The 9,977-nt window shown below is 39.2% G+C and overlaps 1 pseudogene; it reads left to right on the plus strand.

Moving 5' to 3' along the window:
• The first annotated feature begins 343 nt into the window (after nt 1–343).
• On the plus strand, nt 344–2,977 carry LOC149146947 (pentatricopeptide repeat-containing protein At2g13600 pseudogene; annotated as a pseudogene).
• Nucleotides 2,978–9,977: the final 7,000 nt, after the last annotated feature.

The raw sequence follows: 9,977 nt of genomic DNA on the forward strand, positions 1-9,977 counted from the left end.
CCTTAAAATAACTTCTACAGATATAAATTTCGTTTTACTCGAAAACTAAGATTCCAAACTAAATTCTTTTTTGGAAACTAACATTCTAAACCAAGTGACTTTTACTAATTATAATCATGATTTCTGAATTGAGGATTTTGTGACCCTTAATGAATTAAGAAAAATCTTTATTTAAAAATTTGTGATCCATAATAAATTAAGAAAATTCTTTACTTAAGAATCACATAATTTTTTTTCTCCAATATATTTTCGATGATGACTTTTCTTAAATAATCGATGATGTGGCATCATGTTGATTTTTATTCAGTCAAGATTGCACCATTGCTGACATTTATTACTAATATGTGATTTGATTAGTAAGTATTTTGGTTTAAGCGTAACGCTTTCTGAAGAGTTGTAATGGCATGGTAATTTACACGGACATGATATTTTCTGTGCCAATTCATGATCCGGCTAGTCAGGCTAACATAGGAAACATTAAAATGAAAGTGCGTTAGTCCCTGGCAAAAGCTGCAGCGGGGATTTGACCACGATGTGTAAACACATCCAATTGAAAGAAGCAGCGCAATTTTTCCACCACATGGGCAAATATATGGATTCCACCGCTTATGCTTCTATGTTGCAGGGTTGCATTGATAAAAAAGTCCTGTCAGAAGGAAAACTAGTCCATGCTCATATCATTCAGACAGGATCTGAATGGCAGGACATGGTTTTAGCAAATACCCTTGTGACCATGTATGCCAAATGCGGAAATATAGATGATGCACGAAATGTGTTTGACAAAATGCCTCAACTAAATGTGGCATCATGGACTGTGATGATTGCAGCTTATGCCAGGGATGGATATACAGAAAATGCCTGGGAACTGTTTTATCGAATGAAACGAATGGATGTCCAACCCAATCAGTTCACATTTGCCAGTCTTCTTCCGGCCTGCGTCAACTTGGGAGATCTCAAGAACATTCATGGAGAGATAATTAGAAGGGGTTTTCAGTCCAATGTGTTTGTAGGAAATGGGCTTGTAGATATGTATGCAAAATGTGGGAGCGTAGAAATTGCGCATGATGTGTTTGATAAAATGGCTCACAGGAATGTAGTCTCTTGGACGGCAATGGTTGCAGGGTATGCCCAGAATGGGTATATTGAAGAGGCCTTGAAGCATTTTGAGGAAATGCCTCAACGTAATGTCGTTTCATGGAATGCGATGATTTCAGGCTATCTGCAGAATGGGCAGCTTGGCGAGGCTCTCAAGCTTTTTCAGCAAATGCCTCAAACCAATGTAGTTACATGGAATGCAATGATTGCAGGATATGCTCAGAATGGGAAAATTGATGAGGCGCTGAAGCTTTTTCAGAAAATGCCCGAAAGGAATGTGGTATCATGGAATGCAATGATTGCAGGATATGCACAGGTTGGGCTTGCTGATGAGGCTCTGAGGCTTTTTGAGACTATGCCTGTGAAGAACGTAATCTCTTGGACGGCAATGATTGCGACATTTGCACAGAATGGCCATGATGAGGAAGCTCTGAAGCTTTTTCAACAATTGCAACTGGCTAGTGTAAAACCAAATCCGAAAACTTGTGCAGTTGTTCTCCTAGCATGTACCAACTTGACAACTCTGGAGCAAGGCATGGAAGTTCATGAAGACATAATCAGAAACGGGTTTCAGTTTGATGTCTTTGTGGCAACTGCTCTCGTAGATATGTATGCCAAATGTGGGAGGATAGAAAATGCCTATGGTGTGTTTGACAAGATACCTCATCGAGATGTCACTTTGTGGAATGCAATGATTGCTGGATTTGTTCAGAATGGTCATATTGAGGAGGCCTTGAAACTTTTTCAGAAAATGCCTGAACGAGATGTTATTTCATGGAATACGATAATTGATGGATCCACACATGATGGACATTGTGAGGAAGCGTCGGAGCTTTTTAGACAAATGCAAATGGCAGGTGTGAAGTCAAATGCAGAGACATTTACAGTTTTTCTCCCAGCATGTGCTAACTTGGCAGCTCTGGAACATGGCAAGGAGGTCCATGAAGTTATACTTAGGAGCGGCTTTCAGTTCAATGCTTTTGTGGGTGGTGCTCTTGTGGACATGTATGCAAAATGTGGGAGCATAGAGAATGCTCGCACTGTGTTTAACGAAATGCCTCAGCGAAATGTGGTTTCTTGGAATATAATGATCACCGGATATGCCATGCACGGCTATGCCAGAGAGGCCCTTCAACTTTTTGAACAAATGCAAGACTCTGGTGCGAACCCGGACCATATTACCTTTCTTGGTGTGCTGTCTGCATGCTGCCATGCAGGCCTAGTAGATGAGGGTTGGCAATACTTCTACTGCATGAGTGATTCTTATCACATCAAACCGGCAATGGAGCACTATGGCTGCATGGTTGACCTTCTTGGCCGTGCTGGGTGCTTGGATGAGGCACAAAGCTTGATCAACAGAATGCCAATGAAACCTGATCCTGCTGTGTGGGCATCCTTGCTTGGTGCTTGTAGGATACATACTGACGTAGAGCTAGGAGAACGGGTGGCAGAACACCTTTTTGAGTTGGACCCTGAAAATGATGCACCTTATGTCTTGTTGTCAAATGTCTATGCTTCAGCTGGCAGGTGGAATGACATCGAAAAGGTCCGGAAATTAATGAAGGACAGGAGGGTAAAAAAGAAGCCTGGATGTAGTTGGATTGAAGTAAATAAACAGGTGGATGGTTTCCTGGTAAGTGATTGATCACTTCTACAAACACACAAATTCGATAGAAACTTACAGCTTATTCCATACAAAGGCAGGGTATGTGCTGGCAATGAGATCAGTGTGGAATGATATTGTGTTGGGGCAAAAGGAACAAATCCTTTGTGACTACAATATGATGCTGACAGCTGCATTTAGGTTTATCAATACATTATCTGGGACAAATATCCCAGTTATCCAGAAACATAGAAATGGTTCTTTGTAGGGAATTGATTACGTAAAAAACCAGAAAACATACGCAAAGCTGGGAGGTTTGTGCTGCTCGCTGAATATCCTAAAAGTGTTGTGGGAATGGAATTTGTGTTGAATGATGAGCAGATAAAGAGAGATTATTTTGCTATGATGGTTAGAAGTTGGGAATTGGAACTGGACTTATCATGACGCATCCCTTGGGCAGGTATCCCAAATTTTAACAGCACAAAATCACATCAATTTCCTTGATAAGCAGATTAGGTCAATGGGAGTGGAATATACAACATACCAAATAGCGATAAGAGGAGTGCAAAAAGCATCTCCGAAGAGTACAATTAAAAAAAGTAAAAGCTAGATGAGCAAGAAGATACATTGTAATTAATTCGGCTATAAAATACAATCTCAATGGAGGGAAATATGTTGTAAGTAATAGTAGGTGCATGGGATTTGTGCTCATTGATCACGAGGAGCTAAAGGAAGGTGTTTTGGAGTTTTTTTGTGTGATTTTTTGGATTTTCTGGTGTCGGAATCTGGTGGAAAGATTTGTGGTGAAATTTTGATTTATGCTATTTAAACTGGTTTTTGATTGTATATATAGATTCAGCGCCCTGAAAAACCCCTAGGGCGCTCCGATTGTGCAGTGATTACCATCAAGCTTGTGATTTCAATAAATTCCTGCCGGATTTTAGAGAGCGCTCCGATTGTGCAGTGATTACCATCAAGCTTGTGATTTCAATAAATTCCTGCCGGATTTTAGAGAAATTAGACCGGAAATGCTTCCAAGAGTCTCACTAAAAACAACTCAAAGTGTTTTTGCTATGATGACTAGTTGTCAATTGGACCAAGGTTTACTAGTGCCTCATATTGGAAATTGCACTTGGGCTTATCACGAAGCCTCCTTTGGACACATCCCAAACAGAAATGAAATGACATTATATTTTATATCGATAAGGGTACAAAAAGCCTCTCCTAAGATTAGAACAGAAAAACCTAAAGCTAGAGAAACAAGAAAAAAACCCTACACTATGCAGGGAGTCAGTGGGCAAATGCAATCTGAAAGTAGTTGTGAAATAGGCTGAAAGAAAGAAGACAGGTCAGTCGAATGCACACTGCTTCTCTGCCAGCAAATCTATCTCCAAGATTATTGCATGACGAATAGTTGTGAGGGTCACCTACTGTTTCTGATAATTTTAAAATGGATGGTGTTCTTGTGGAAAGTATTGGTGTATCCTAGGCTAAAGAATAAGTAAACATCGTCTTGCATTAAAGCATATTTCCAGCTCTGCATTTGTAATATGGAAACTATATTCAGATACAAAAGAGGTGAAATAGTAGGAATGAATTACGATGCGATTCAATCAACTTGGCCAGAGAACTGGACAGGAACGGGTTGGGTGGCTAGATCAGGTTGTTACAATTTGATGAGGTTAAGTTTTCAATAATGGTGTATTTTTACGAAGTTATTGGTAAATGCATTTTGACTGTCGCCTGCAACAGAGGAAGACAAAAAGAAAAGTCGAGTGTTTATTCATCCTAGGAAAAAAATGGTGTTCCGTAAATTTTTTTAATCCTTCTTTGTTACTTTGAGCCACAATGAGGGGCAAGCTCTACTGTTTGGATTCTGATAACATTTTATGATCTCATGTGCCTTGTTGGCTTAGACTCAGTAATATTGCATGAGATGATATTGTAAAGTTATACTAGAGTCCTAAAGCACACATACATCGGGCCAAAATCCATTATACAATATTTTTCCACTTCTATGAAATTTTTGAACTACCTTGTTGGAGATAATGGAGAACGCTAAACTTAGATAACTGTTATAGTGATGATAGGATTGAGACTCTAATTTTAGATCTCAGATCCTAATATTCAGGGAGTGGTTCAAACCACCCTGATTGTGAGAAAGCCTATATATACTAGGTTGTTCCCCTGATGTAAAAGTGTGTGTGTATTGCATGAGTGTTCGTACACTCTCCAAGTATCTCACCTGGAGAGCCCTTTAGTAATAGAAAATCGTATTTTAACATGGTATCGAAGCATAAGGTTGGGAATCCTGTAAGCTGAAGCTGCGCGTGACTTTGGAAGGCTGCAAAGACGTGGCCGACTGGATCTTGTGTGGAAGCCGAGTGCCTGCGTCGAGGAGGAGGTTGGACAGCTGTAAGGAGTGAGTCTGCCAGTGGAGTCGTGGATCATCGATGGTGTAGCAGCTGAGGTGACAGTTGTGCGATCAACCTGCGTGTTTTCTTTTGATAGCATATTTGAAGTGCGACAATCTTGGTGTCAAAGGATCTCTGTCAACGATCTCTGAAACAGGGTGCGATATTCGAAGTTGTGTAGAATTTTGTAGAATTTTTCTACAAATCAGCTAGCTTTGATACCATGTAGAACTTTTTCTACAAATTAGCTAGCTCTGATACCATGTAGAAATTTCCCACCTGTAGATCAACCTGGGAATGCAATGTACTAAAGCAAAACACTTGATCTACTTCTACAAACAATTTAGCAGAAGCTTAATCAACCATGAACAACATCAATAAGCGCACATATAACTGATAAGAAGGAATCAATCGCACATGACACAGAATAATTTACCCCGAAGCACCTGCCTAAAACCCCATCCTTGTATTATCATACAAGTGGAAATATAGTTCGGATTACACAAAGCCTTAGCCCGGAAGCTATCCAACGCTTAGTACAATCCCTCTGCTGCTCATAAACAATCAAAGGCTTCTCACAAACCTTTTCCTCTGCCCTCCAAGCCTCCTATTTCCTTGTGCAGTTTCCTTGGGGTCCAGTGCTGCCACTTGTGTGAATTGACCTCTTCACACACTCACTAACCTCTGATCTAACTGCACAAATTTGAAGGAGATAAATCCTCATCATGGATGAGCTTCCTTTATAGGAAAAATATTCATCCAACTGATAGTACACTGTCCCTTCTTTGATCTCATCAGGGTCTCTATCTAAACTGACATGCATGAGTTATTTAATCTATAATATTTAGTTATCTCAAAATACCAATTGTTACATGCATGCAAGCATTAACAAACTGAATCTCATTAATTTAACAACTTGTTAAATTAATCTAACTGGACTTGACTCAATTAACTGAGCCAACTAATTACAACTCATCCTTATCTCTCTAACTGATGGATAAATTCATCAATTAATAGATACACTGTTGCATGTCCTCACATAGACTTCAAATTTGTTTTTCCTTAACTAATTAACTCATGGAGATTAATTAATTAATATTTTAAACTGTTGGTAAGACCAAATTCGTTTTTACTTCCTATAGTTAGACCAGGGACTGCTAAAAATAGGGAAGGACCCAGAAATGCTATTTTTAGAACTTTTTATTTTTAGCATTTTCACCTCTCACTCAAGGTGGCCAATGACCTCCCTGGCCAAATTACTATTTTTAGACATGCTATTTTTAGGACTCCTATTTTTAGCACATTCTAAATTTAACATTTCTTTTTGCACATTTTTCAACAAGTTGTTCAACTTTAAACCTCAGGAGTTAAAGGGTGCTACACCGGATCTTCTTTTGAAATTGATTCCAGAGCATGCGAGGAAGCAATGCCCATTCCATAACCTTTAAATGGCTTATTTAAGATGGACTATTTGTATTTGTCTCTTCTTATCAAGAAACAATGGCATTTATGATTGACAGCAGTGCACTTAAGTTGTGGTTTGATAAGAGAGGGGAGTGAGAGAAATATGGAAATAAACATCATTTTTTTTCTCTAGTTGGTTTCTGTTCCAGACTTTGCAAGCGGAAGATCCTTTGGGACGTTGGATCAGGTCTTATACTATGGTACAGATTCTTCCATTTGACTACTAATTGGCATTCAACCATATTGTATCAAATTAATTGCTACTAGTTTTTTGTGATCTTTATCATTTTGTCCCCTAGAAGTAACTTAGTATTAGCTGGAAACTATCTAGATCACAGTTCAACAGTGGTTTTGGAAACCTATCGTGGATGCCAGTGGATGGAATATAAAACATATTGTTACTTGTTTTGGGATAATATGACTAGGCCATAGATCAGACATCTTTCAGGTTTTGCCAATGCTAAGAATATTCACGTACTCTGATACGCTAAGAATTTCAAGATTGGGGCAAACCCCTTCAGCGAACCTTGTCTCTGATATTTTTTGTCCTTCCCAGTGATCATCCATTTTCAATTATCTGGAAATTTTATTGTTTTGAGTAACCTAGAAGGTGCAAATTGTGGAGATCTGAAAACCAATTTGGAAAATTTTCTTCTAAATTATTATATGCCATAGAAAATGCAATTTTTTTTTGTTGATTTGAACCCATCTTCAGAAATATGTGCATCAAAATTAGATACTGATAGTGTTTCCGGCTTGTGAGAGGTAGTTTAGTTGCTCGTTGCCAGAGCCGGAGGCACTAAGACTTGTGTGGCACAAAAGCCACAATTTATAAGGTTCTACAGTTGAAAAGCTGCCAAAGGGAGAAGTTTCCCACCTGTGTGGTAACGGGGTTGTTGGAGTTCGTTAGAGGATTGTGTGGAGTCGAAAAGGAATCTCGAAGCAAGATAAGCTGGACTTTAACAACATGTCTTTATTTGAAGATATTTTTAATTCTGATGATGATCTTTTTCTCATGTGGGCATTTGGCATTAACATGGGTAGTATATTCGAGTCAGAAGAAATTTCAGAAAAACAATGTGGTTTTGTTGATGACCATGAGAATCAAGAGGCACAGTTTGTTGTGCAAGATTCACAAGTTGATCTTCAAGAAGGATGTGAAGAGGAATAAAGTATTGAAGATCAATGGGATGTGCCAGATAAAGCCGATTGCAAAGATGTGGCAGAAGAAAACAAAGCTGAAGAGAATTTAAATTGTTATGATCTCATTAATATTTCTGTGTGTGCAGATGATACCAATAGCAACAAGGAAAAAGTAACCAAGTTTGAAGAAGAATTGAAATTTCTTGAAGCATGGCTTAAAACACCATGCCTTTATGAAGTTAACACAGAAGTTGCATCAATGAATGATGAAGACATCATCATTGACATCGGAAATAGTGAGAAGGAAAATTCCTTTATCTAGCTTGCCATAATTTTGAAAAGGGCAAGAACAAGAATTCAAGTTTTCCTTCACAGGGGAAGAAATGAGGTGGAGATATGACACTACCTCATGGCAAAGAAAGTGAAGATGAAGCCTTATCTGCAAATGAACAGGTATGGGCTCTGCTACAAGAAGACCGAAATGAAAACTCTATTACCAATTTTTTTCATGTTTTTAATTGTAAGCCTAGTTGAGACTAGACCAACAGGCGTATGTTATTGCTCAGTACCCTTTCTCCATTAAGGGGGAGTGTTGGAGATAATCAAGAAAGCTAAACTTAGATCACTGTTATAGTGATGATAGGATTGAGACTCTGATTTTAGATCTCAGATCCTAATATCCAGGGAGTGGTTCAAACCACCCTGATTGTGAGAAAGCCTCTATATACTAAGTTGTTCTCATGATGTAAAAGTGTGTGTGTATTGCATGAGTTTTCGTACACTCTCCAGGGATCTCACCTGGAGAGCCCTTCAGTAATAGAAAATCGTATTTTAACATACTTGCTTGTTCCAGGGTGTGGAACAGAAATTTTGCATACATCGGGCCAAAATCCATTACACAATATTTTTCCACTTTTATGAAAATTTTGAATGACCTGCTTATTCCAGGGTGTGGAACAGAAATTTTGCATGCTTGCAGGCCACTCAAACGTAGGGCTTCACATTTAGGTTATGGAGATGCACAATGTGCTCTTGCTGGCATAGAGGCTCATCTTGGGCACAGGTCGCATAAACAGTTGGTGGCAGAGTTTGCATGCTTGTCATCTAGGAATGTGCTTTGTGCTACATGAGGCAAGGAGACTAGTGTTGGGCGCAAGTCGCAAGTCTAGTGGACAAAGGGTTGGAGACTATGGCCTGGAAGTGCACTCTGTGCTCTTGGGAGAGACAAGTTCTTTGATGGTTGCAGGTCGCAATTCTAAGAAGCAAGGACTCACTAGTTACTGTCTAGGAGGGCACAATACGCTGGTAAAGGATTAAATCATTAATAGTTATCACAATACATGAAGACAATGATCTGCTCAAGAAAATCGACCAAGTGTTTGATGAAAGCAAGCAAGGGGAAACATATGGATGAAAAGATTGACATGCATACTCATATATACACCCATAATCATGACTAGAATGTGAAAAGCCTTTAGAATGCGAAGAGACACTGAAATCATGGTGCAAGAACTGAAGTGGCACTTGTAAGAGCGAAAATTCAAAGTGCCACAGTTGAGAAAGCTTACTCGGAAGATGGCGCACTTGTAAACAAGAGTGGAGAATGCTCCTTGTGCTGAAAAAGTGCACTGAGCTCCAAAGCAAAAGATAAGTGTGTGGAAAGAGCTCTAGGCTAGGTTCTTTATATAGGGAGAGCACAAATTAGGGTTTGAGAGTGCGCTATTGCATGTTGCAAAAATCAAGGGATAAGGATAAGATAACTATCGCTAGAGAATACGATAACACTTTCTTTAGAAAATGCACTCTACATATCTTTGGAAAGTGCGCTCTCACTGTCTTTAGAAAATGCACTCTCACTGTCATCAAGGAGTGTGCTCGGCTTGCTCCCAAGAAGTGCGCTCATGTTGTCGACAGGAAGTGCGCTTTGCCTATTGACAAGGAGTGCACTCCATTGACTCCATGAAGTGTGCCTATCTTGAGGGAGTACGCTATGAAGGCAACATGACTAAGGCTTGTGAATGCATGGTGCATCGACACTTATATTTTCTAGGGTAAGACTTGAACACTTAGAAAAATAACACCACACATGGCTTTGATGACTTAAAACGACAGTTCACATGATCATTATGAGGCTCCAAAATTTAAATGAAGACAAAATTTTGGTGGGTGTTGTAGCAGCTGCAATACATTTACAGATCCAAAGTTTTGCTTCTTCTGTTCAAGTTTCTGCTCGATCTTGACAACATATTGGTATGTTG

The sequence above is a fragment of the Pinus tabuliformis genome, chromosome 9, assembly GCF_031772625.1.
Source record: "Pinus tabuliformis cultivar Carrire ecotype Pingquan chromosome 9, CPIR1, whole genome shotgun sequence".
Lineage (NCBI taxonomy): Eukaryota > Viridiplantae > Streptophyta > Pinopsida > Pinales > Pinaceae > Pinus > Pinus tabuliformis.